Source organism: Triturus cristatus, chromosome 3_1 (assembly GCF_964204655.1).
Source record: "Triturus cristatus chromosome 3_1, aTriCri1.1, whole genome shotgun sequence".
NCBI classification, from domain to species: Eukaryota; Metazoa; Chordata; class Amphibia; order Caudata; family Salamandridae; genus Triturus; species Triturus cristatus.
Window position 1 is genome coordinate 274,914,280 of NC_140583.1, and position 27,419 is coordinate 274,941,698.

The 27,419-nt window shown below is 49.2% G+C and overlaps 1 protein-coding gene across 4 annotated transcripts in view; it reads left to right on the forward strand.

Moving 5' to 3' along the window:
- The window catches only part of PEAK1 (pseudopodium enriched atypical kinase 1), a 523,641-nt gene that overhangs the window by 224,366 nt on the left and 271,856 nt on the right, over nucleotides 1-27,419 (forward strand). For 3 of the 4 annotated variants that reach the window (XM_085643878.1, XM_085643881.1, XM_085643880.1), the window contains one exon: nucleotides 16,612-16,656. The exons of the other annotated variant lie outside the window; for it this stretch is intronic. The gene's annotated coding sequence lies outside the window, so the exon portion shown is untranslated. The remainder of the gene's footprint in view (nucleotides 1-16,611; nucleotides 16,657-27,419) is intronic. 4 annotated transcript variants of the gene reach the window in all.

A 27,419-nucleotide genomic window follows, 5' to 3' on the forward strand; every position in this document is an offset into this window, starting at 1 on the left:
GGTGTGTGCTTTTAGGGTGGCCTCCGTTGGCTTGACATCGAAAGTCGAAATGGGGAGTGGACAGTTTGTTGCCTTGCTTTGTAACTGTTGGTTTCTGGGATCTGTTCTGTTTAAAAGCAAGAGTCGTTATCTTTCAGTACACAAAGGACTGCTCAAGGACTCTATCTAATTTCACCTCTGCTGACTTTTAAAACTGCCTTAAAAAATACATATCTGTTGCAAGTGTTGGCCGCCATCTTGTATGTGGAAAAACCTGCTGACTCACCACACGTGTTTACCGGCTACTGTGATACCGCCGGGCTCGATCAGGAGGGTTTCCCTGTCAGTAGGCAGCTCTCTGCTAACTCCACCGGTTGAGTATGTCAGAGCCGTATTGGCTGAAACTAATTCAGTCTTGAATATTCCCAAAGAATGTTGCTTCAGTCTTCTTGTATCATGATGGTGTTGGTCCAGTACATTTAAAAACTCAGGACCCTTAAAACCTCACAAACCAGCCATCCTCACGGCTCTGATCTCATTGCTTGGCCCCTGGTCGTAGCAAAGGCGAGAGAGGCTGTGGAATTATTTTGAGGTTGTGCTCTCTACGCTCCTGTCGCTTTTATTGTTCGAATCGTGTAATTGCTCACTTGTCACCCATCCATAGTAAATCCTTACCAATGTTTCCTCGATTGCAGCTAAAATCAAAGTAACAAAAGGATGAGGGGTTGAAATCAGTAACCCCGTAGAATGTTGTCAAATAAGATGAAGGAGAAAAGGCTCAAAGTGGGACGTGTCAAAATTCATTCCTCCTCATCCTCGGATGCCTCTCACGAGGGTTTGCAATCCTTCCACAACTTGACTCGCCATCATGGGATGTTGAGGTGTGGATGCCCTGATCCCCCCTCATCAGTCCACACCTTGCATGATGTGTGCTGTGAAGTACCCTCATCTGGTACTTGTGAGACATGCTGAGGTTATATAGGAAGTGCCAGCTGAGGAGGGCGCCGCCCAGAAAGTGGTACTGAGCTTTTTGAAATGAGCCCTAATAGCAAAAAAGCAATACTTGTAGGCTTCTTGCAGGATGGAGCGTATGTCCCGGGCAGAGGCTGCCTACCAAAGGGAGACTTTTACCAGAGGCAGAGTAAGAACATGGTGGAGGCCTCCGACTGCTTCCAGAGTGCGGCAGCCATGTGATAGGAACTGGTGGATAAAGAAAGAAAAGGCGGTGAGCACACAGCTTTATTCAGCGAGGACCTGGGGGGCATCCTAAGTCATTGTCTCCATAGGCAGCCAATGAGGGGTTCTTCGGTTTCATTTGTGCATAGTCTACAGCTGGCAGCCTGTGCAGGTATCCGTGGCTGTGAGCTTTTGCCGGGGGGTGGCTTGTGCTGGTATTCACTGATGTGCCAACAATGCCCATTCAAACCCTTGGGTAGCCGGAGCCAGTTACCCTCAGAGCAACCCTTGCAGGTGCTCCCAGGGCTGGCAGAAGAGCGTCACTAAAGCAGATCTCTGCCACAGTCTCCACAGCAGACCTTAGCTGCTCTCCCTTGAGAAGGTGGCTATGTCTCTCCTTCTAGTGCCCCCAAGTTAGGGTCGGAGAGGGGTGCTGCTTCTCTTTTGCTACTTTCACTGTCCTCTATTAATCCGAGTCTCCTTGAACCTCAGTCCAACTGCCTGGACAGACAGCACCTCTCCTGAGACAACAACCTAATCCTTTGCATGTCCTGATCTTTACACCTCCGGCTGACCATGCCTGACAAGGATTTACGTTCAGATTAAGCACCACATTATTATATAGAGAAAAATATGTCTTCCCCATTAAATATTTAACTTGCTCCGCAGAGGACTACTTCACCCTAGGGGGCTCCCTACCTTACTCACCAGAACACAACCTCTCTAGGAGCCTACTGACCTCACGCACCAGAGAACTACCTCTCTCGAGCCCTAGCTACCACACTCACTCACCAGATAACTATCTGTGGAAAGGAATAAACACTACGCTTACCAGAGAACTACCTCTCGAGAGGTGCCTCTACTTGACCTACTCACTAGAGAACTATCTCTCTAGAGGTCTGCCTTCAACACTCACTGGAGAACTATCTGTGGGAGAAATACCCACTGTATTCACAAGAGAACTATCTCTCTAGAGGTCTGCCTTCAACACTCACTTGAAAACTATCTGTGGGAGAAATACCCACTGTATTCACAAGAGAACTATCTCTCTAGAGGTCTACCTTTGACACTCACCAGTGGACTGTCTGTGGAAGAAATACCCACTGTATTCACAAGAGAACTATCTCTCTAGAGGTCTACCTTTGACATTCACCAGTAAACTATCTGTGGGAGAAATACCCACTGTATTCACAAGAGAACTATCTCTCTAGAGGTCTACCTTTGACACTCACCAGTGGACTGTCTGTGGAAGAAATACCCACTGTATTCCCAAGAGAACTATCTCTCTAGAGGTCTACCTTTGACACTCACTGGAGAACTATCGGTGGGAGAAATACCCACTGTATTCACAAGAGAACTATCTATCTAGAGGTCTGCCTTCAACACTCACTGGAGAACTATCGGTGGGAGAAATACCCACTGTATTCACAAGAGAACTATCTCTCTAGAGGTCTACCTTTGACACTCACCAGTGGACTGTCTGTGGAAGAAATACCCACTGTATTCACAAGAGAACTATCTCTCTAGAGGTCTACCTTTGACATTCACCAGTAAACTATCTGTGGGAGAAATACCCACTGTATTCACAAGAGAACTATCTCTCTAGAGGTCTACCTTTGACACTCACCAGTGGACTGTCTGTGGAAGAAATACCCACTGTATTCACAAGAGAACTATCTCTCTAGAGGTCTGCCTTCAACACTCACTGGAGAACTATCGGTGGGAGAAATACCCACTGTATTCACAAGAGAACCATCTCTCTAGAGGTCTGCCTTCAACACTCACTGGAGAACTATCTGTGGGAGAAATACCCACTGTATTCACAAGAGAACTATCTCTCTAGAGGTCTGCCTTCAACACTCACTGGAGAACTATCGGTGGGAGAAATACCCACTGTATTCACAAGAGAACTATCTCTCTAGAGGTCTGCCTTCAACACTCACTGGAGAACTATCGGTGGGAGAAATACCCACTGTATTCACAAGAGAACTATCTCTCTAGAGGTCTGCCTTCAACACTCACTGGAGAACTATCGGTGGGAGAAATACCCACTGTATTCACAAGAGAACTATCTCTCTAGAGGTCTACCTTCAACACTCACTGGAGAACTGTCTGTGGGGAGAAAAACCCGCCACACTCATCAGAGAACTAGATATCCAGAAGTATATCTACTGGACTTATTCAATGGAGAATAATCTCTCTGGTGAGGGAGTTCCCACTCATAGAGCTATTTGTGGGGAGAATTACTCACTGCATTAAATGGGGAGTTGATGTTGCCTGAAGGCTAGAGCGGTCAACCTCGAAGCTGGGGAACCGGGTTCGAGACTCAGCAACGACGCTCAACATCCTGTGATTCTGGGCAAATCACTTAATCTCCCCGTGCCTAACAAAAAAATGAATGTGTCTGCCTGTAACGAAACTGGTGCTCATGTAAATCGCTCTGATACCCGATGTCTCGGGTCTAGTTTGTGCTATATAAAACTTTTAAAAAATTAAATTAAAAAAATGTGTGCCCTCTTGATTTGCTTGCTGAAGAGCTACCCCTCGAAAGGAATGCGTACTTCATTTAATCCTAGAGACCTCACTCAGTCATTAATTAGTGAATTACCCATGTCATTCATTATAAACCACCTGACTCGCTCACTAGACCATCACCTGACTTATTCTGCAGGCATTCACCTGGGTTGAGGAAGACTAAAGATTGGTTAAGCTTCAGGCAGCAGTTAAAGACTTTGTTGTTTATTTAACTCTGTGGGGTTTGGTATGATTTTGTCGTTGTTTATTTAACTCTGTGGGGATTGGTATGATTTGTTAGCGCTGAAAGGCCTTTCGGATAGCCATGCGTTTTAGAAATGCCAAGAATAGAATAGAATTTGCTCACTAAACCTACTTTTCTCATTCAGTAACCTCACTCGTTCACTAGACAGCGATCTCACCTGAATACTAAACCCACTTCCCTCATTTGGTAACCTCTCTCATTAACTAGGTAACCACTTGAATCATTCGCTAGACAACCACTTGCATCGTTCACAAGATACACACCTAACTTGTTTACTAGACAACCACCAGACTCGTTCACTTATCAACTACTTCCCAGGTTCGGTAACTTCACTGCATAGCTATCTCACTCCTTTACTTGACACCCACCACACACCTTTACTAGTAAATAATGCCACACATTCAGTAGACTCACTTGTCTCACTAGTTCACTGACAACCACCTCACTCGCCTCATTTGTTCACTGCACAACCCCTTCACTCCTTCCTTCAGTTCTTTACTAGATAACCATGCCCCTCCTTCCCTAGACACTCCTTGAAGACCCCCATTTGCTCAGTAAATGCCCAATTTCCTCAAACAACCACTCTACCCCCATTCATTAACTACATTTGCACCAGAAAGTCATCTCTCTACTACAAGAATCTGATTTGCTTTGTGTCTAACTCACTATAGCAGCCTCGCTGACTTGGAGAGCCCCACGCCTCCTTATGTAAGCATGATGTGCATGCAGCCGGGAGCCGCTCTTGTTGAAGCGAGTGGGAGAGAATGCCTTTCCTTTTTAAGATGGAAGATGCTTTAATACTGGGAATAAAGATGTGCACATGGACTCACCTTGTGCCATGCTTTCGAGGGCCCGTCCCTTACCTCCCTCCTCGGTGCTTGCCAGAGGTGGTCCAGCCACTGAAAGCTCGAGTCAGGTTCGAGCCTGAAGACTGGCTCTGGCTCAGCTCGAGGTCCTGTTGGAACCTCGAGCCCATAGCGAGCCGAGCTTTCATGTGGCTTCTGCTTGCCACCCTCGCTCTACCAATGATGTGATATGCCAGGGCGGCCAACATTGGAACTGGGGAATCAGGTTCGAGTCTCGGTGTTGGCTCAACATCCTATGATTCTAAGCAAATCTCTTAATCGCCCCGTACCTTGTGTAATGTGACTGGTGCTTATGTAAGGTGCACCAATACCAATGGGTTGAGATCGTGCTTCATAAAACTGAAGGAAAAAGCACAAAGAGGTAAAAGTAAAGTATTAACATAAAAAAGAGAGACAAATAAAAGGGGATAGGATGTAGCCTAACGGCTAGAGCGGTGGACCTCGGAGCTGGGGAACTGGATTTGAGTATCGTCAGGGACGCTCAACATCCCATGATTCTCAAATCACTTAATCTCCCATACCTATCAAAAATATGAATGTATTAGTCTGTAATGCAACTGGTGCTCATGTAAAGTGATCTGATACCGTCAGGTCTACTTCGCGCTATATAAAACTCCCAAAAAACAAATATCCCACAAAAATAACCATTTAGTGGCTGCTTCCTACAAAGTGAAACCAGAAAACCTAATTAAATCATGGCTTCCCTGCTTAAATTGTGTGATCATAGGCAAATAATTTTTCACCAAAACTCCCTTGTCTTCATAATCGCTTATAAAAGCAATTTCAAATATGCAAGTTTCATATACCAGCTGTAAAGAAAATTATTTTTTCGTTTACTAGACTATAATGTTGCTCTATATTAATCTGACCCACATAAAGGGTTCACATGACAACTGACGTACCTCTTGGGTCAATAATGACACTGTCACCAGCGTGGAGACGGGGGCAGGGATGGTTCTAAGTTTATGTTTAAAAATTCATGTATGAAAACTTTTACTTTTAATAACCACTTCTTATTACAGTGCTATAAAGTGACGCATTAATGTCAAAGCTTCCACATGTTAAATATACTATTTTGAATTTTTAAGAGACTAGGAGGCATATGTACAGAATAGTTTTGCGGTCCTGTTTGCGACAGCGAAAAAGCAATTTCTATTGTACCTTTACCAAATTGCGATTTGGTAACTTGTTACCAAATCGCAATTTGGTTTATTGATCCGGTATTTGTACGTGGCGTATCAAGAGCGTTCCTTCCAAATGACCAAATCACAGTGGTATGTATGAATGTTTTGCGACTGATTTTTGGTCAGAAAACATTCATTTTTAACTGACACCTCGAAGAAGGTGGTATCTCATTTCCAAATGGGAAGGGGTCTCCAAGGGACCTCTTCCCCTTTAGGAACGTAAAAAATAATAATTTTTAAGAGCAGGCGGGTGTCCCAGGAGCACTGCCTTCTGTTTAAAAATTAATCTTCAAAGTTTCATTTTGTCTCTTCATATGCATCCTGTTTTCCTTTAAGGTAAAAGGGCTGCATTTTAAAAATATTTAAATGTTTGCTCCATTGAAAAGCTATCACAATCATGGAAGGCCTGATGGCTGTGAGTCCTAATGTGTCCCGAATTGGGACCTACTTCATTAATTTTCAAGAGGTAGTTAGATTTGCTACCCACTATTTAAAAAATGAAAGATTTCTAACATCAGGAATTGCAATTTCCTGATTGCAGTTCGGTTAGAATAGCAATTAGGAAACCACAATTCTTCATTTTTGTACATTTAGCCCTATGAAATGTAGGTGATATTTGTTGTGTAATTTACATAGCGGACATTTCCAGGCTCGCCTCTCACACGGGCTCCAGGAGCCGAGCCCCACCCTTGGCTCGGTTCCCCCTGTTGATTCGTTGGCTCGCGCACGTCCAGCGCTGCCTGCTCTGGGCGCCTGTCACCAGCGCAGCCATGCTCGGCGGAGCTTTGCCTCCCAAGGCCATGTTTGGTGCTGCGCCGTCAGCCGCGGCCGGCTCCGGGCCCGGCTTTGTTTAAATCTTGATAATGCCTGCGCCTCGGTCTGCCCGGAGACTGCTGCGCCGACAGGACTCTCTGAGAGAATTTACATCAGGGGCGGGAGGGGACCTGGGCGGATGGAGCGCTTGTGTTCTGCTGGGCGGGAGCCAGGCGCTATCGCTCCTGCGGTCGAACTCACTGGAGCCGGAGTGAATACACAGAGCGCTTGGCGGAGCTACGGCGACGGGGTCTTGTTTCTGGGTGCCTGGCGCAGCCTACTGGCCGTGCCACGAGGTACTTAGGTGGAGCATTGTGCGCTGCTGTCAGCTAGGAGTGAGATACATCGGCAGAGCTAACCATGACTGTCCTCACATTAGAGAGGAGCTCTGTGTGTCGTCTGCAGCAGTGAGATGCATTTGTGTGTTTCCGCAGAGCTCAGTGCTGTGTTAGGAGGAGTGAAGTGGGGGACCTGGGAGCCCTGCGGATTAATCCATCCACTCCAGTAATCTGTGATCGTCCTCGTGGTCACGGGCTCAAATCACGGTGGTTTCACTCAGCCTTTCATCGTTCCGAGGTCGATGAAATGAGTACCATTGACGATAAGGATCTGTTTGATCTGTGTGTCATGAATGAGGTTCCTCGTCAGAGCCGTGTGTAGATCAGGAGTGAGGTGCCCTGGCAGAGTTGTAGTAAGAGTGGCCGCTCTGGAGCAGCGCTTTGCCAGAACTCTCTGTTGTCCCAGTTTTTGAATATAAAAGCCTGTTGCGGTTTGAACGAGGTGTATTGGCTGAGCTGTTTGGGCCGAAGTTATGAAACAGCAGTGGTTGTAAGTGGGGACTGGGGTGTACTGACCCAGCTACGGGTGGGGTCTGATACTGAATTAGTGGAAATCCCTGGGCAGGACTGTAAGTGGTCCACAATACTGGAACAAAAGGTGATGCAGAAAATCCGGCCTGAGGGACATTGGTAGAGCTTTGTGGCAACTGAAGTACTGGGATAGCAGGCGGCAGGGTAGGAGCCGGGGCATGGGTGCACAGATGTAGCAGGACGATGCATGTGAGCTGTACGTTGCATTGACTGAGCTGTATGCGTCTCCCAGGATTACTCTAGGAGGAAGGTGCTGCAGACTGCACTGGGGTACCTTGGCAGGGCTCCATTATTAGTATAGGAGGGCGGGGATGCAGGCCTGGATTGAAGTACTTTGACAGAGCCTTGTATCACCTCCTGTATTCGAAAAGTCGACAGGATTGCAGCCCTGCATTGGAGTACATTGGCAGAGCTGTGTCTTGGTTCTTGTGTTAGGATTGGTTGGTTTGGGTTACACCCTTTGGAACAGCTCTCTCTGGAGTCCAAGTATTTGATTAGAAGCGGTGGCTGCAGGCCTGGATTGGGGTGCATCGACAGAGCTGTCTGTTCTCCAGTATTTGATTAGTGGCGGTGGCTGCAGGCCTGGATTGGGGTGCATCGACAGAGCCGTGTGTTCTTTATTATTTGATTAGTGGCGGTGGCTGCAGGCCTGGATTGGGGTGCATCGCCAGAGCCGTTTGTTCTCTAGTATTTGATTAGGAGGGCGGGCTGCAGGCCTGGATTGGGGTGCATTGACAGAGCTGTGTGTTCTCTAGTATTTGTTTAGGAGGGCGGGCTGCAGGCCTGGATTGGGGTGCATTGACAGAGCTGTGTGTTCTCTAGTATTTCATTAGAAGGGCGGGCTGCAGGCCTGGATTGGGGTGCATTGACAGCCGTGTGTTCTCTAGTATTTGATTAGTGGCGGTGGCTGCATGCCTGGATTGGGGTGCATTGACAGAGCCGTCTGTTCTCTAGTATTTGATTAGTAGCGGTGGCTGCAGGCCTGGATTGGGGTGCATTGACAGAGCCGTCTGTTCTCTAGTATTTGATTAGTGGCGGTGGCTGCAGGCCTGGATTGGGGTCCATTGACAGAGCCGTCTGTTCTCTAGTATTTGATTATTAGCGATGGCTGCAGGCTTGAATTGGGGTGCATTGACAGAGCTGTGTCTTCTATAGTATTTGATTATTAGCGGTGGCTGCAGGCTTGGATTGGGGTGCATTGACAGAGCTGTGTGTTCTCTAGTATTTGATTAGTAGCGGTGGCTGCAGGCTTGGATTGGGGTGCATTGAAAGAGCTGTGTGTTCTCTAGTATTTGATTAGTGGCGGTGGCTGCAGGCCTGAATTGGGGTGCATTGACAGAGCTGTGTGTTCTCTAGTATTTGATTAGGAGGGCGGGCTGCATGCCTGGATTGGGGTGCATCGACAGAGCCGTGTGTTCTCTAGTATGTGATTAGTGGCGGTGGCTGCTGGCCTGGATCGGGGTGCATCGATAGAGCCGTGTGTTCTCTAGTATTTGATTAGTGGGGTGGCTGCGGGCCTGGCTTGGAGTGCATTGACAGAGCTGTGTGTTCTCCAGTATTTGATTATTAGCGGTTGCTGCAGGCTTGGATTGGGGTGCATTGACAGAGCCGTGTGTTCTCTAGTATTTGATTAGTGGTGGTGGCTGCAGGCCTGGATTGGGGTGCATCGACAGAGCCGTGTTTTCTCTAGTATTTGATTAGTGGCGGTGGCTGCAGGCCTGGATTGGGGTGCATCGACAGAGCCGTGTGTTCTCTAGTATTTGATTAGTGGCGGTGGCTGCAGGCCTGGATTGGGGTGCATCGACAGAGCCGTCTGTTCTCTAGTATTTGATTAGTAGCGGTGGCTGCAGGCCTGGATTGGGGTGCATTGACAGAGCTGTGTGTACTCTAGTATTTGATTAGTGGCGGTGGCTGCAGGCCTGGATTGGGGTGCATTGACAGAGCTGTGTGTTCTCTAGTATTTGATTCGTAGCGGTGGCTGCAGGCCTGGATTGGGGTGCATTGACAGAGCTGTGTGTACTCTAGTATTTGATTAGTGGCGGTGGCTGCGGGCCTGGCTTGGGGTGCATCGACAGAGCCGTGTGTTCTCTAGTATTTGATTAGTGGCGGTGGCTGCAGGCCTGGATTGGGGTGCATCGACAGAGCCGTCTGTTCTCTAGTATTTGATTAGTAGCGGTGGCTGCAGGCCTGGATTGGGGTGCATTGACAGAGCTGTGTGTACTCTAGTATTTGATGAGTGGCGGTGGCTGCAGGCCTGGATTGGGGTGCATTGACAGAGCTGTGTGTTCTATAGTATTTGATTAGTGGCGGTGGCTGCAGGCCTGGATTGGGGTGCATTGACAGAGCTGTGTGTTCTATAGTATTTGATTAGTGGCGGTGGCTGCAGGCCTGGATTGGGGTGCATTGACAGAGCTGGGTGTACTCTAGTATTTGATTAGTGGCGGTGGCTGCGGGCCTGGATTGGGGTGCATCGACAGAGCCGTCTGTTCTCTAGTATTTGATTAGTGGCGGTGGCTGCTGGCCTGGATTGGGGTGCATTGACAGAGCCGTCTGTTCTCTAGTATTTGATTAGTAGCGGTGGCTGCAGGCCTGGATTGGGGTGCATTGACAGAGCTGTGTGTACTCTAGTATTTGATGAGTGGCGGTGGCTGCAGGCCTGGATTGGGGTGTATCGACAGAGCCGTGTGTTCTCTAGTATTTGATTAGGAGGGCGGGCTGCAGGCCTCGATTGGGGTGCTTTGAAAGAGCTGTGTGTTCGCTCCAGCATTAGCACAGTAAGTATGGGCGACAGGTCGGGTTTGGTCGTTGGGAGTGATCTGTGGGTGTTCCGGTGTTAGAAGAATAGACAGGCGCTGCAGAGCCATTTGTTGGTTCCAGTAGTACATTTCTAGGCAGAGAGACAGTAGGGCAGGGTTGGGTTGTTTGCAGAGCTGTGTGTTGGCTCCTGTGTTAGAACAGTATGGATGGACTACAGGCCTGTATTGCGGGACGTTGACAGCGCTGTGTTGTCTCTGGTACTTGGTTAGTAGCGGTGGCTGCAGGCATGGATTGGCGTGCATTGATAGAGCTGGCTTTAGGTCAAGTTTGGGGGTACATCCTACGCACAGCTCTCTCTGGGGCTGCTAATCAAATACTAGAGAACAGACGGCTCTGTCAATGCACCCCAATCCAGGGTGAACCACACCCCTTGGCAATGCTCCATGTGGGGTCCGTGGTGAGTCAGCAGGGCCCGTTTCTCACAGCCCCGGACCCCTCCCTATTTTTGGCAGACGGTGAGAGCGGGGGCCCGCGCGTCTCTTGTAATTAATTGTGAGTCTCTTCCCGTCGGACAGCGCGGGCTGTGGGAAGAAGCGGCCGGCTCCCCGAGAGGCATTAGTCACTGCAGTAAGTCGCTCAATGTGTCTTTTTGGCATTGCGGGAATTCCTGGAGCCCTTTCACTCTTTTTTTCAGCTCAGCAAGAATCTGGTGTCAATTAAAGCCTGTGAACGCGCTGCCGGGGCCCTCTTACGCATTCTGATCAGGAGGAGAAGGGCAGACGCTCCTGGTCCCTGGCAGGCGGGGGCTGAACTCGCAGCGACCTCCACCGTGCATGGGAAACATGGGCTTTCTGTCGGATATCCCTGGCCTGCATAAGCCGGATCAGTAGGGCCGCGCTGCTCTCGCGGAGCCCTACTAGCTGCAGCCTTGCCAGAAGCGCGGCCTTGCCTAGTTTCCGGGGAAGCTCGTCGTTTGTGCCCAGAGCAGGGGCATTTGAAAATAGTTTTATTAAGAGCATGCTGCAAGGATCTGGCCACATTTTCATGCTGTAGTCTCCAGCCTCGTACCGTGCTGCGGACACCTCACCTAGCCCCCACTACCCCACCCCACTTCTCTGTTTCAAGATTCAAATTCTTGTCCTCATCCAGCTCCAAGGAAGAGATTTAATAGTTTGCCATCAGCGCACCCAGTCAGCCCGTTGGCCTTAACAGTTGGCTATTTCGGTAAGGGAGGACAAAATTATGCGGCAGAGTTAAATAAATTATGCAGCAATACAACGCAGAGTATGTGGCATGGTGCAGCACATACTATAAAATCACAAAACAAAATGGTGGACAAGCTTTTCAAACGCTCTCCTGCAGTCACAGATCTGGGTTTAATCGATCGTTATTTTGCTCACCATGTCACCCCACTTTGGCCTCAGCCATATCAAGTCTGTCTTGACCCTGCTGCTATGGGAACAGTTCAAACCGAACTGCCAAGCCAGGTCCCCCCTGGACGGGAAACAAGCATCCTGGGACCGGTTTCAGGGTAACTAACACCCGTTATCAGCCAGGCTAGCTTAAATCCAGTGGCACAGCGAGCAAGGTACCCATGCCTGGGCATGCCCATAGCCTCTTAGGGCTCAAATAGCAATATCACAAAACTGTAGCAGCTCTATGTCAATGGACTGCCATTCATTTTAGCACCCTCAACATTGTTTCACCTTATCAGTACGTGTTTACAGTAATCTATAATTGAAAGGTGCCCAATAAATATCTGCACATGGCCTGGCATTGATTTGTAACTTGTTAACAGTTTGAGCTGGACACTAATATTTTTTGTTAAAATATGCACCAAAAAAATAAGCACCAAGAGACCCACCACAACGGAAACCAACCAGCTCAGATGCATCCTGATCAACACTCGTTCCGCACACAAACACGCCGTCGAACTCTGTGACCTACTCGACACTACATCCCCAGACGTCGCCTTCCTGACCGAAACCTGGATGAACGAAACCTCGGCGCCTGACATCGCCATAGCCATCCCAGACGGGTACAAGATCACCCGCAGAGACCGCGTAAACAGAGCCGGAGGAGGCATCGCCATCATCCACAAAAACACCATCAAGATTTCTACAAACACCAACGACAACCTCAGCACCGCCGAACACATGCACTTCCAGATCCACACGGACCCCAAAACCACCCTTAGAGGCACCCTCGTCTACAGACCACCAGGACCCCGGGCTCAATTCTGCGACTCCATCGCCGACTTCATCAGCCCACACGCACTGACCTCCACCAACTACATCCTCCTCGGAGACCTGAACTATCACCTGGTGAACAACAACGACAGCAACTCCTCCACCCTGATCGACAATCTCGCCAACCTCGGACTCAAACAGCTCGTCACTACGCCGACCCACACCGCCGGCACACACTTGACGCAATTTTCTCCTCAAGCCCCCACATCACCTTCAGCCACGTCTCCAAACTCACCTGGACTGACCACCACTGCAGCCCTTTCTCCCTCTGAAACCCGCTCACACCCCACCGCACCCTACAGACCCCCCGCCGCCGCTGGGGCAAAATCACTGAAGAACAACTCCAGACAAGCCTCGCACTCAACCCTCCGACGAACCCCACCAACCCGGATGATGGGGCACTCTCCCTCGAACGTTGGATGAGCGACTGCGCCAACACCATCGCACCGCTGACAAGCCCCACCAACAGAGGCACCAGCAGAAGAGTCAGCTGGTTCTCCCCGGAACTCCTCGACTCCAAACGCACCTCCCGGAAACTGGAAAACACACGGAACAGGGACAAGACGCCTGACAGCCACACCGCCTACAAGACGCCATCCGCAACCACCACCACCTCATCAGGACCGCCAAAAAGACCTCCTTCACAGACCGCCTTGACAACAACACGCACAACAGCAAGGAGCTCTTCACCATCGTGAAGGAACTCTCCAACCCCAGCTCCAACGCCAACGACGTCCCACCATCACAGGCCCTGTGCGCCTCGCTTGCCACCTCCTTTCACCGGAAAATCACCGACATCCACGACAGCTTCAGACCCCGGACGACCCCGGCCGACCACGCCGCACCTAACCCACCGCACCCCACCACCCACGAGGCCCTGACCACCTGGGCTAACGTGAGCATCGAGGACACAATCAAGACCATGGGATCTATCCACTCCGGCTCCCCTTCAGAAGCCCTCCTACACCACATCTTCAACAAAGCCAGCAACTCCATAGCACCCCACCTGCACAAAATCATCAACCTCTCCTTCGAGACCGCCACCTTCCCTGACAACTGGAAGCACGCAGAGATCAACGCCCTACTGAAGAAACCCAAAGCAGACCCGAGCGACCTCAAAAACTACCGACTCATCTACCTGCTCCCGTTCCCAGCTAAGGTCATCGAGAAGATAGTTAACACCCAGCTCACGCGATACCTCGAAGACAACAACATCCTGGACCCATCACAATCAGGATTCCGCAGCAATCACAGCACCGAGACCGCCCTCATCGCCGCCACAGACGATATCAGGATACTCCTAGACAACGGCGAGACAGCAGCCCTCATCCTCCTAGACCTCTCCGCCGCCTTCGACACCATCTGCCACCACACACTTCGCACGCGCCTCCACGACGCAGGGATCCGAAACAAAGCCCTGGATCACCTCCTCCCTCTCCGGCAGAACTCAGAGAGTCAGCCTCCCCCCGTTCCGCTCCGAGGCCTTCAAGATCATCTGCGGGATCCCACAAGGATCCTCCCTCATCCAGACGCTGTTCAACGTCTACATGGCACCACTAGCACGCATCGCCCGACATCACGACCTCAACATAATCTCCTACGCCGACGACACGCAACTGATCCTCTCCCTCACCAAGGACCCCCTCACCGCCAAATCCAACCTCCATCAGGGAATGAAGGCTGTCGCTGACTGGATGGAGGACAGCTGCCTCAAACTGAACACAGACAAGACAGAAATCCTCATCCTCGGGTCCAACCGCTCCGCATGGGACGACTCTTGGTGGCCCACATCACTGGGGTCCATCCCGGCCCCCACCAACCACGCACGCAACCTGGGAGTCATCCTCGACTCAAAACTCTCCATGACCAAACAAGTCAACGCAGTCTCCTCCACCTGTTTCAACACCCTCCGCATGCTCCACAAGATCTTCAGATGGATCCCGACAAACACGAGGAAAACGGTCACCCAAGCCCTGGTCAGCAGCAGACTCGACTACGGAAACGCCCTCTACGCCCGAACCTCGGCCAAACTCATTAGCAGACTACAGAGAATCCAGAATACCTCTGCACGCCTGATCCTCGACGTCCCGCGCCGCGACCACATCACCCCCCACCTACGGAACCTGCACTGGCTCCCCGTCGACAAGAGAATCTCCTTCAAGCTCCTGATCCACGCACACAAAGCACTCCATAAAACCGGTCCAGCATACCTCAACAGCCGACTCTCCTTCTACGTACCCAACAGGAAACTCCGCTTCCCTGATCACGCCCTGGCCACGGTCCCACGCATTCAGAGAACTACTTCCGGAGGCAGATCCTTCTCCCATCACGCCGCCAAGACCTGGAACACCCTCCCCATCCACCTACGTCAAACCGAAGACCTGCTGACCTTCAGGAGACAACTCAAGACCTGGCTCTTCGTCCGGTAACTTCCTTCCCCTCCCCCCCCCCCCCTGCCCCCCCCCAGCACCTTGAAACCCACCGGGTGTGTAGTGCGCTTTACAAATGACATGATTGATTGATTGATTGAAAGAAAAAAAGTAGCTCTGAAAGTACAAGCAGTTGAAGGAATACTGGGCAAGGAAACAGTACTTGGGTCACGCTCCAGGGGAGGGACAAACACAAAACGAGGAAGTGATGCTGGCATGCACTGATCAAGGAGAAACAAGGAAGTGATCGTGATGTTGAAGCCAGCCAATAGAAAGCAGTGGGTAGGCTGTAAGCCTCCTGTAAGTAAACAAAAAGCGCAGTCTCAGACGAGATCTAAAAGTGTCTTCTTTTTCTGAAAGGTGAATATTGAGTGTTAGATTTGAAACTCCCTTGACCTCATTGTTGGGTACATGCCACCCAGAAGTCATTATCCAGATCATTTGATTTTCAACCTGCTCCTAGTCATCATTAGTGTTTTCACCCAAACACGTTCCCAGCAAAACTATTACTCACTTTTGATCCCCATCTGTTATGTGGATTTTTGCCTCATGTATAATAATATAATGGCATTTTAACCCTCACATAATCGATTTTGTAACTTTATTCCTGCTCGTGGGTGCTATTGGTATTTTAGTCCTACCCCACAGTCGAATATAGTGAGTTTAGCCCTATTTCCAGGTGGTTATTGACCCTCACAGCAGCTTATAAGAAAATGAACCATTTCTATAAATGATGATTGGTATTTTATGACTCCTGCCATTGCGGATCTTCAGGGCCAATAAACAATCTGATTGCATGACCACAGTTGCCACATATTCTCCATCTGCTACCCAGCTTGCGGATTTTAACTAAAAAAGTTCCTTCTAGCTCACAATGACCAAGTATTGTTAAAACTTGTATACGAGGAGCAACACCATGCCAACCGCTTGTGTTAGTTAGATGGTCACTTTGCAGCTGTCCCAGGCTCTAACCAGGCATTTATAGAGGTGGCTCTCTTGCCCTAAAATACAAAAGGTGATGGGAGGCTGCTTGTAATAAGTCTAACCACTAGCTATAGCTCGGGGTGGCACTCCAACCCATTGTTCTTTTGCTCACCATGCCACCTCAGTTTAGAACTGGCCATATGCAAATCAGACTTGACCCTGTTCCTCATGGGAACAGTCCAGCCCGAACTGCCAAGCCAGGTCCTCCCTAAACCAGAACACAAGCAATCCAGGAGTGGCTTCTCCCTAGTTAAGGGCTCATCACCCGGGTACAGCTTGGTTCCAGTGACGCAGTGAGCATGGAACCCCTGTCTGGGCATACCTGTGCCACTTTGAGCGGTACATTAACCACACAAAAGGTGATGAGAGGCTGCTTGCAATAAGTCTAACGGCTGGAAATAGCTGTTGCCCTAATAGATTAAAATGTTCAGGTAGTGGACTGGGGGATTGCCTTTTGTCTGAAGCAGGTTAAAAGCTGTAAATATGTAAGTATAATTGAAACAGGTTTCTGTTGTGTTTTGAGCAGGGACCATACAGCAAGCTTCAGAGAGTTACAGACCACAGGAGCCTGGTGAGTATCCTTTGTTTATGCTTCATCAGCTAAGTTTCAGAATCCCTCTCTAGTAGTTGTTCCTCTATGAACAGGTGAGCTATTATTCACCAATTCAACCGTATCTCTGATCAACCCCCTAATTTACCCCTTAATTTTTTAGATTAATTCCTGTCTTTTTTCTTCAAAGGAAGTGGTCCCTGTCCACTGTGATAGAATGACCCTTTGCAGGGTGTAGCTCCTGCTATATAGTTGACAAGAATACATGCACTGTCTATTGCATGACATATAGTTAGCTTAAGTTGGCTTAGAGTCTGCCCATTGCTTACCATTGGTTAGCTTCTTTGTCACTTTCTTTTGTTTGCTTTTTATTCCTTTTTATTTGTTAGCTTGTAGGGACGTTCATTCCTCTTGTTTTTGTCCATCCCCTACAGCATGGATACATTGTGCCCATCCACTGATCATTTTCCTGAAACTACTTTAAGTGCATGCGCTGTTGCTTGCTAGGCATTTTGTTTATTTACAGGAGGCTTAGAGGTTGCCCTTTGCTTCCCATTGGTTGGATTCATCGTCCCTCTCATCACCTTACTTCTCTTTGGTCAGCGTGAGCTTGCTCTTTTTCATCTTCTTATGTTTGCCACTTCCCTGGAGCATGTCCCAAGTACTGCTTCCTTGCCCAGTGGCCTTCCCCTGCTCGCACTTTCAGAGCTACTTTTTTCTTATAGTTGCAGCGCTCTATAAATGTTGCATTCGATGTTATTCCGTACACCCTCTCCTTCCCTTATTGTTGCATGACCATTTACTTTCCTCCCGCGCCACATTGGTCTATCCTTGTAAGTTTGCTCCCCTATCCGCACCCCTTTGTTGATTTCCCCCGCTCTCCTTTTGCTTCTCCCAACCCCATCCTCCATGATTCCTATCCGTATTGCTTCGAACACCTCCTTCTCCATGTCGCTGACTCACACCCTTGTCTATCTCTTTACACTTAACTGCCAGAGAAGCTCAGGATCTTAGCATCTACTACTCCATGAAGCAAATTACCTGCACAACTTTTTGATGAATTTTGCAGGTGAACAAATACTGCAGCTCCACTTTTAAAGGAGTGTAGTGGCACCAAGAGCCCCATGACCTACAATCACTGCCTGGAGTGTCCCTGTGGAGCAGGTTAGGCCTCGGCTGCCTTTCACTGAGGTACACGACTCTCTGGCTGACACATTAACACCAGCTGCGCTCCTGCCCTTCCCAGAGACGCTGCAGAGTGAGTGCTGCAGGGGAACAAAATGGGCTCTCATCCTTTCTGCTCCACAAGTTTTAGACTTGACTCTAAGGACTCCACAGTTTGTAACATCACAATTTCGAGGTCTGGCGTACGAGAAAGCTTTGAGCTTTCTGTAGGCAAAAGGCTATTGTGGATCACACTAATTTAAGGGTTCGAGTCTCGGCAACGACGCTCAACATCCTGTGATTCTGGGCAAATCACTTAAACTCCCCGTGCCTAACAAAAATGAATGTGTCCTCATGTTACGAAACTGGTGCTCACGTAAAGCGCTCTGATACCTGATGTCTCGGGTCTAGTTCGCGCTATATAAAACTCTTAAAACATTTTTTTTTAAAAGGGTGGAATGAAAAAGTTGTGATGGGGTCTCTGAACGGGCATGATCTAACTAATTAAGGGTATGGCTTTAAACAAGAACTACAAGCCTGTGCTTTACACAGCATGCTGCCTGACGAGCATTTACTTGCCTCTTTATGAGTTTTCTGTTGTTGCCTCCTGGCATTTCAGACAACAACTAGCATTTGCCTAAACCAAGCCGGCAGTATTGGCTTTGAGGGTCCTTGTTAGCAGTTTGATATAAATGAGTAACAGCAATGATTTTTTTGTAAATAATTAGGTTACAAATGTTACTTATGCGACAATCCCTATGTGCGCATTGTAGAGAGGCCAAGGATTGGATGAGCATCTAATCTGAACACTGTTATGGCCCACTGACTCTCTCTACCTTCAGCCTCAGCTCCCAAGCACTTAATCGTGCCCCAATAGGCGCACACTCGCACAGTCCGAACTCTGCCGGATAACTAAATGCGATCCAGCTCACATGTACCATGAACGGAATGAAAAACCCAATAGCCCAGCCTCTTCGAGACGAAACATCTTGGCTTTGCTAATTCATTGTAAAGTTGATTCCAATTATAATATAAAATTGCACTAAAGGAAAACGAGTTTACAAAGGTTAACAGATTCCAAGTCTTCAGATACATGAACTATGTAGTGTATATACACAGTGACATATTGGGAACAACAGGGGCAAAACCAATAGGCACCAAGGGTGAAAACTATTGGCTTTGCTAATGCTTGTTCCATTTTGTCATGAACATGTTTTGTTTCCTTATTATGTTCACGTCACCGACCCTGTTGTCATAGTCCGGCATAGTATTCCAAACATGCTGCATATGTTTTTTAGGGCCCATTGCCTGTAATCCGAAAGAAGCTTCTAGTGCAGTGTGCGCGCATTAAGCGTGAAATGTGCTATGCCGGTCCGCAGACCTGTTAATGGGAAGAGGCTCGCCCAGCGGCCCCATAGTGTGAACACAGTGAAAATGAACCCGTAGACAAGGGTTAGAACACTACTGACACGAGCTAAATGAATTACCGCTTGCGTGTATAGATAGGCCTGATCAAACAGCCTATACCCAATGGGCATATTTGTTTCTTAGGAAATCTAAGCATTCCTATTTCTCTGGAATCCTTTTTGTATAAATACGTTAAAGCGTAACTAGAACTAGGCATTAATGCCACTGAATGTGCTGCATAATTTGCCATTATTCACATAAGATGCAACATAAGTTTAACCCAGCAGTGCCACATAATATAGCTTGCTGTGGTTCTAGTGAAATCTGCCTGGTCAGCAGTCTATAGCCTTCTCACATGGCTCTAGTGAGTTTAGCCCTCCCCGCAAGCAGTTATTGATATGTTACTAGCAGCTGCAGACTTAACAGGGGTTACCACAGACTGCAGTCTGTCAGAGAAGTCTGCAGATATCTCATATTTATTCCAAGCTGTTTCTGCAGGGATATCGGGCTTTCACCAAGTGACAAGGTCCAAGAAGTGATGGATTTTTAGTTTTCCGAGCAGGTGCTCGGAGGAATCTGTTAAACAAAGGTTGGTCGCACACTGCTCGTCACACCAGCAAGTTGCCCCAAAGGACTGTGGTAGATGTAGTGGCGACGGCGGGTACGCCTATGCCACGATGTATAAAGAACAGTATGTGTTGCGTTAGCCATCCCTGGACACGTGTTTCGAGGTAGTTGCCTCTCGTCAGCAGGGAGCAGGTCAGTGTAAAGGGGTGCCGCGTGGACTGCCAAAATGTAATTAAAACAGGTCAAGTACCTCTCATGGCGCGCAGGTGCAGATCCAAGGCTCGTCAGCCCGTTGGCTCAAGGGAGCCGTAATAAATTAAGCAAAGGTTGGTCGCACACTGCTCGTCACACCAGCAAGTTGCCCCAAAGGACTGTGGTAGATGTAGTGGCGACGGCGGGTACGCCTATGCCACGATGTATAAAGAACAGTATGTGTTGCGTTAGCCATCCCTGGACACGTGTTTCGAGGTAGTTGCCTCTCGTCAGCAGGGAGCAGGTCAGTGTAAAGGGGTGCCGCGTGGACTGCCAAAATGTAATTAAAACAGGTCAAGTACCTCTCATGGCGCGCAGGTGCAGATCCAAGGCTCGTCAGCCCGTTGGCTCAAGGGAGCCGTAATAAATTAAGCAAAGGTTGGTCGCACACTGCTCGTCACACCAGCAAGTTGCCCCAAAGGACTGTGGTAGATGTAGTGGCGACGGCGGGTACGCCTATGCCACGATGTATAAAGAACAGTATGTGTTGCGTTAGCCATCCCTGGACACGTGTTTCGAGGTAGTTGCCTCTCGTCAGCAGGGAGCAGGTCAGTGTAAAGGGGTGCCGCGTGGACTGCCAAAATGTAATTAAAACAGGTCAAGTACCTCTCATGGCGCGCAGGTGCAGATCCAAGGCTCGTCAGCCCGTTGGCTCAAGGGAGCCGTAATAAATTAAGCAAAGGTTGGTCGCACACTGCTCGTCACACCAGCAAGTTGCCCCAAAGGACTGTGGTAGATGTAGTGGCGACGGCGGGTACGCCTATGCCACGATGTATAAAGAACAGTATGTGTTGCGTTAGCCATCCCTGGACACGTGTTTCGAGGTAGTTGCCTCTCGTCAGCAGGGAGCAGGTCAGTGTAAAGGGGTGCCGCGTGGACTGCCAAAATGTAATTAAAACAGGTCAAGTACCTCTCATGGCGCGCAGGTGCAGATCCAAGGCTCGTCAGCCCGTTGGCTCAAGGGAGCCGTAATAAATTAAGCAAAGGTTGGTCGCACACTGCTCGTCACACCAGCAAGTTGCCCCAAAGGACTGTGGTAGATGTAGTGGCGACGGCGGGTACGCCTATGCCACGATGTATAAAGAACAGTATGTGTTGCGTTAGCCATCCCTGGACACGTGTTTCGAGGTAGTTGCCTCTCGTCAGCAGGGAGCAGGTCAGTGTAAAGGGGTGCCGCGTGGACTGCCAAAATGTAATTAAAACAGGTCAAGTACCTCGCATGGCGCGCAGGTGCAGATCCAAGGCTCGTCAGCCCGTTGGCTCAAGGGAGCCGTAATAAATTAAGCAAAGGTTGGTCGCACACTGCTCGTCACACCAGCAAGTTGCCCCAAAGGACTGTGGTAGATGTAGTGGCGACGGCGGGTACGCCTATGCCACGATGTATAAAGAACAGTATGTGTTGCGTTAGCCATCCCTGGACACGTGTTTCGAGGTAGTTGCCTCTCGTCAGCAGGGAGCAGGTCAGTGTAAAGGGGTGCCGCGTGGACTGCCAAAATGTAATTAAAACAGGTCAAGTACCTCTCATGGCGCGCAGGTGCAGATCCAAGGCTCGTCAGCCCGTTGGCTCAAGGGAGCCGTAATAAATTAAGCAAAGGTTGGTCGCACACTGCTCGTCACACCAGCAAGTTGCCCCAAAGGACTGTGGTAGATGTAGTGGCGACGGCGGGTACGCCTATGCCACGATGTATAAAGAACAGTATGTGTTGCGTTAGCCATCCCTGGACACGTGTTTCGAGGTAGTTGCCTCTCGTCAGCAGGGAGCAGGTCAGTGTAAAGGGGTGCCGCGTGGACTGCCAAAATGTAATTAAAACAGGTCAAGTACCTCTCATGGCGCGCAGGTGCAGATCCAAGGCTCGTCAGCCCGTTGGCTCAAGGGAGCCGTAATAAATTAAGCAAAGGTTGGTCGCACACTGCTCGTCACACCAGCAAGTTGCCCCAAAGGACTGTGGTAGATGTAGTGGCGACGGCGGGTACGCCTATGCCACGATGTATAAAGAACAGTATGTGTTGCGTTAGCCATCCCTGGACACGTGTTTCGAGGTAGTTGCCTCTCGTCAGCAGGGAGCAGGTCAGTGTAAAGGGGTGCCGCGTGGACTGCCAAAATGTAATTAAAACAGGTCAAGTACCTCTCATGGCGCGCAGGTGCAGATCCAAGGCTCGTCAGCCCGTTGGCTCAAGGGAGCCGTAATAAATTAAGCAAAGGTTGGTCGCACACTGCTCGTCACACCAGCAAGTTGCCCCAAAGGACTGTGGTAGATGTAGTGGCGACGGCGGGTACGCCTATGCCACGATGTATAAAGAACAGTATGTGTTGCGTTAGCCATCCCTGGACACGTGTTTCGAGGTAGTTGCCTCTCATCAGCAGGGAGCAGGTCAGTGTAAAGGGGTGCCGCGTGGACTGCCAAAATGTAATTAAAACAGGTCAAGTACCTCTCATGGCGCGCAGGTGCAGATCCAAGGCTCGTCAGCCCGTTGGCTCAAGGGAGCCGTAATAAATTAAGCAAAGGTTGGTCGCACACTGCTCGTCACACCAGCAAGTTGCCCCAAAGGACTGTGGTAGATGTAGTGGCGACGGCGGGTACGCCTATGCCACGATGTATAAAGAACAGTATGTGTTGCGTTAGCCATCCCTGGACACGTGTTTCGAGGTAGTTGCCTCTCGTCAGCAGGGAGCAGGTCAGTGTAAAGGGGTGCCGCGTGGACTGCCAAAATGTAATTAAAACAGGTCAAGTACCTCTCATGGCGCGCAGGTGCAGATCCAAGGCTCGTCAGCCCGTTGGCTCAAGGGAGCCGTAATAAATTAAGCAAAGGTTGGTCGCACACTGCTCGTCACACCAGCAAGTTGCCCCAAAGGACTGTGGTAGATGTAGTGGCGACGGCGGGTACGCCTATGCCACGATGTATAAAGAACAGTATGTGTTGCGTTAGCCATCCCTGGACACGTGTTTCGAGGTAGTTGCCTCTCGTCAGCAGGGAGCAGGTCAGTGTAAAGGGGTGCCGCGTGGACTGCCAAAATGTAATTAAAACAGGTCAAGTACCTCTCATGGCGCGCAGGTGCAGATCCAAGGCTCGTCAGCCCGTTGGCTCAAGGGAGCCGTAATAAATTAAGCAAAGGTTGGTCGCACACTGCTCGTCACACCAGCAAGTTGCCCCAAAGGACTGTGGTAGATGTAGTGGCGACGGCGGGTACGCCTATGCCACGATGTATAAAGAACAGTATGTGTTGCGTTAGCCATCCCTGGACACGTGTTTCGAGGTAGTTGCCTCTCGTCAGCAGGGAGCAGGTCAGTGTAAAGGGGTGCCGCGTGGACTGCCAAAATGTAATTAAAACAGGTCAAGTACCTCTCATGGCGCGCAGGTGCAGATCCAAGGCTCGTCAGCCCGTTGGCTCAAGGGAGCCGTAATAAATTAAGCAAAGGTTGGTCGCACACTGCTCGTCACACCAGCAAGTTGCCCCAAAGGACTGTGGTAGATGTAGTGGCGACGGCGGGTATGCCTATGCCACGATGTATAAAGAACAGTATGTGTTGCGTTAGCCATCCCTGGACATCTGTGGATGAATTTGCACCTCGCCTGGCACCTTCAAGCGCACAAGAGAGCACTAAAACCAGGTGCGGCCCATGCAGGTAAGAGTGTTGGAGGGGCATTCGACAGACGAACACGAGGGAACATTAAATAAATAATTAATTTTCCCTCGCCGTTATCTGTCCAAATCCCTTACCCCCACCTTGCCTCACTGCCCCATGATCTTACCTGCACGGGCTGCTGCTGACCAAAACCATAAAGTCACAACAACGTTACCTCTTCATCTTCAGATGCGTATACTCTCAGTGGTCTACATATCAACCATTCAGATAGGCTAAGTTAAAAAAAAAAAAAAAAGACACACCCACTTATGTTCAACATGTTGTCAGAGCCACATAAACGGCAGTGGTACCTCTAAGGTGAATGGGCAGCCAAAGCCGATCAATTCACAGAATACATTTACACAAATATATAGCAAAAGCCTATGCCCATTGCCACGTGAAATGTGTGATTTTGTGGCTTAGGCATTTTCTGCATAATTATGACCAGGGCCAATGGCGTTATGTTGCAGGGGAGAGCCAAATTATGCTGCAGGGTTGAGTAAATAATGCGGCAAGAAAATGAAAATTATGCGGCGTAATGTGGTATCTTTTGTGACAGTATTACTTCTTTATTTTGTCATTTTTATACTGTCCGGGCATTGGTTGCACCTCATTAGTTTAACCACCCAAATACAGCACTAAGCAACAGAAAGGTGGCCAGTCAACCTTTGCAGAGGGCCTTCCATTGCATGGCAACACATTGCTGCCTCATTTTTAGTAACTTGAACCGTATGAGCTACAAACAATGTTTTTGTTAAACTTGGCATATTATGCAGCAGATGATAAATTGTGTGGCAAATACCACTTATGTAGCGAAAAATGGAGCACCCACTCAATCGCATAATTCCAGTGGTCTTGATTATGGGTTTGCCGCAGTTGCCACTTAATCCATCATCTGCTGCATAATCTGCAGATTTTAACAATAAAATGCCTATCTCAAACGCATCAAAAATGTATAAAAACGTGCTTGTGTTGCTGCTCAGTCGAAGGCCCTTCGCGAAGGATGAATGGTCATCTGTCTGTTGCTTGTTGCTGTATTTGGGTATCAGACTGGTACTAATGAGTTAATCCCTTTGTTAAGACAGTGTTAATATTTATAAGAATGACAAAATAATGAGGTCGTTCTATTACAAAATATGCCCCATTAAGCTGCATAATTTTTCTTTTTTCGCTGCATAATTTAGTAAACCCTGCCACATAATTTGGTTCTCCTCTGCTGCACATTTCCAGTGGCTTTGCCTGCGGCACAGGCATACATACCCATGATGCTCAACACAGAGCAATACAAGAATCTTGCTAGGAATTCCCCCTTGTTTTCTTTACTATACAATAGACTGGTCTAATCTCATCATGGTTTCCATTAACCAATATGATTCCTTTCTAAGCAATAATGAATACATCGAATGCAACGTAAACATGCCACTTTGATACCGGTTAATGAGAATAATAAACGATGCTATGGTTCCAAAAAGCGCCACCGGACCCTACAGATGGCAGAAATATACTATGCACCTATACGTAACATGTCATAGTCCACATAGGACATTAAGCCGCTTTCATTGTTTTAGAATAGGGATTACGAAGTGCTACCGTGAGAGCCTGCTTTCAGGGACTTTACCCTAATCCGGATTGCACTTCTAAACCCTCAGCAGTGAAAGTTTATTCCCGATGCTTTTATCAGCGCTGGCACGCGCAGAGGGAAGGGTGCCGTGCCGGCACCTGGCTTGTGCTGCCCACGCCGGCCCCTCTCCTGTGCTGCCCATGCCGGCCCCTCTCCTGTGCTGCCCATGCCGGCCCCTGGCTTGTGCTGCCCATTCCGGCCATTGGCTTGTGCTGGCCACGCCGGCCCCTGGCCTGTGCTGCCCATGCCGGCCCCTGGCCTGTGCTGCCCATGCCGGCCCCTGGCCTGTGCTGCCCATGCCGGCCCCTGGCCTGTGCTGCCCACGCCGGCCTCTGGCTTGTGCTGCCCATGCCGGCCCCTGGCCTGTGCTGCCCACGCCGGCCCCTGGCCTGTGCTGCCCACGCCGGCCCCTGGCTTGTGCTGCCCATGCCGGCCCCTGGCTTGTGCTGCCCATGCCGGCCCCTGGCTTGTGCTGCCCATTCCGGCCCCTGGCTTGTGCTGCCCATGCCGGCCATTGGCTTGTGCTGGCCACGCCGGCCCCTGGCCTGTGCTGCCCACCCGGCCCCTGGCTGTCAGTCGCATGTTTCTGGGCCGGCTGATGTTGGAAGTTTACAAAGCCCCTCCCCTGTTTGCTGCCCACGGATGTGCCTCAGGACGTCTGGACGAGCCCAGCCCCCAGTGGGCGACAAACTCTTGTATGGGCGTGCGAAAATTCATGTCTCCTTCCCAGAAAGGAAGGCTTGATTTTGAAGAACAAAACCCAGTTTTGCTGTCACGGTTTCAAGATGTGGTGGCCAGCTATAAACTGGGTAGAAAACCTTTGTCTCCATCAGATCCAGGGATCTGTTCCCTTTGAGGTGAGCTACACTCACAGCTGAGAAAGTCCTTTGAGAAGCCTCAAACCTAGAATATAGAGATCTTGCCCCCTTTCTAGAGCTTGGGGTATTCCAAACATACTAGTCGGTTTGCACTTGTTCATATTTCTTCACCTGGCTACTCACAATTTTAGTTCTAGCATTACACTATCCATTCTTCAAAGACTTACAGTAAGAAGTACCGAGAAAGAAAGTAACCTTTGGATCAGTCACAGGCTTCCATGTATTTTTGTTGGTTTGCAGGTGCATGACAAGACCCCGTCATTTTGAGGATGGTTTCATTTTCCAGGTTTTGGTGATGGGGGTCTCCTCAGGTAGTCCTTTTGTTCGACTTTAGTTGCAACATGTTGTTTAAGACCCCGTGTATGTTCTTTTTATATACCTTGCTGACTCGATTACGTTTTAATTGCCGATTGATGACTTTTTTGTTTGAGAAGTGCTTGCTGCTTGGATGCCTTAGCCTATCATTAAGGCACAGTGCTATTCACCTTTGTGTGTTCATTTGTTTCAAGAACTTCCAAATGTTTTACTGTAAAATTTCTAATAAAAATATTTTGAACAAAAAAGTTAGAGGTGTACCACAATAGTAAGCTGTATTTTCTCCTCTACATTCCCAGCCTGAATGCCTTCTCAGTTCTAGGGTCTGGCAGGAAGGGCTGGTCTCTTCTTTGCACTGGCTGCCATGCTGCATCTACTCCCGGCCCCATCCCCGTCGGTCTGCCTTTGCTGCAGGGGGAGGGGGTGTCTGCGGGCGTATCATCTCGGTTGTCACTGGCCCGTCCATTTTTATAAGGTCTTGAGGTTGTGTATTCTGTCACAGTCAGTGAGCAGATTACAGCATGACACCAGAGAAACATAGTAATTTGTTCAGTTTAGATGGCTCTTGACTGGGCTTTTTAGGCCTGGCACAGAAACAGCGTTAGTGCTCTCTCCAACCTCACGAAACACAAAACTATCTTTCTGTGTCTCTCTCTCTCTCTCTCGCTCTTTCTCTCTCTCTCCTCCTCTCTCGCTCTTTCTCTCTCTCTCCTCCTCTCTCGCTCTTTCTCTCGCTCTCCTCCTCTCTCTCTCTTTCTCTCTTCAGGCACTCCTTTTTTCCACAGTGTGGATCCCAACTGTTGGCGCCAGGATTACTATGAATTCTGCCATTTTGCTCCTGCATATTCACCTTAAAATTGTATAATTCACTTGAGTGTCAGACCAAGTAGGCCACTGGCTGTTTTCTTTTTTTATTTCTTTTTACTTTTTTCCAATATTTCCTTTTGTAACTTA